Raw genomic sequence first — 660 nt, 5'->3', positions numbered from 1 at the left:
GTGTTGGGAGTGGGGGAGGGCAACTGAACTACGTGTGAGTTCAGATTCGAGTGTGGCGTGTGTACGCGTGAGTGGGAGTGAGTGCGAACTTAAGCTCCTGTGGGCCTAAAGCTTCTGTGTCAGCGAGCGCATTAGTAGGTGCGCACATGCCTGAGCGCCCTCTGCACAAGAGTGTGCACACACGCATGGGTGTGTTTACACGTCTGTTTGCGTAATTTACCGGGTTTGCATGTGCATCAAGACATGTATGTGTGCCCTAACGTGTGCACAAGAGCGCAAGGGTGTGCGGGCATGGGTGAGTGACTGAGCACGCAGCTTGTTCCGGGGCCTGTGCGGTTTGGGTCGCCGCTGGGCCAGCGGGTTCTCACTCACCCCCATCAGGCCCGCGGCACCCGAGACTTAGCGGCCTCGACTCGTGCTGCGCTTTCGTTTTCCGCCTGCGCTCTGCCCCGGCGGCTGCCCGCCCGCTCGCAAGCTGCTGGGCGAGTCCGAAAAATCCCGGGCGCTGCGCAGTCCTTCCCGGGGCGGGGAGAGTGAGTAGGCGGTCCCTCGCGGGAACTTACGCCGGCCGGCCGAGAGGACAGGAGTCCAGCCGGCTGTGCCCGCGATGGTCACGACCGGGAGGCCACCGCACTTGCGATTTGCCACAGGGCTGTGCGC

Source organism: Colobus angolensis, unplaced genomic scaffold, assembly GCF_000951035.1.
Source record: "Colobus angolensis palliatus isolate OR3802 unplaced genomic scaffold, Cang.pa_1.0 Scaffold76, whole genome shotgun sequence".
NCBI classification, from domain to species: domain Eukaryota; kingdom Metazoa; phylum Chordata; class Mammalia; order Primates; family Cercopithecidae; genus Colobus; species Colobus angolensis.
Note: the sequence above shows the minus strand (reverse complement) of the source record.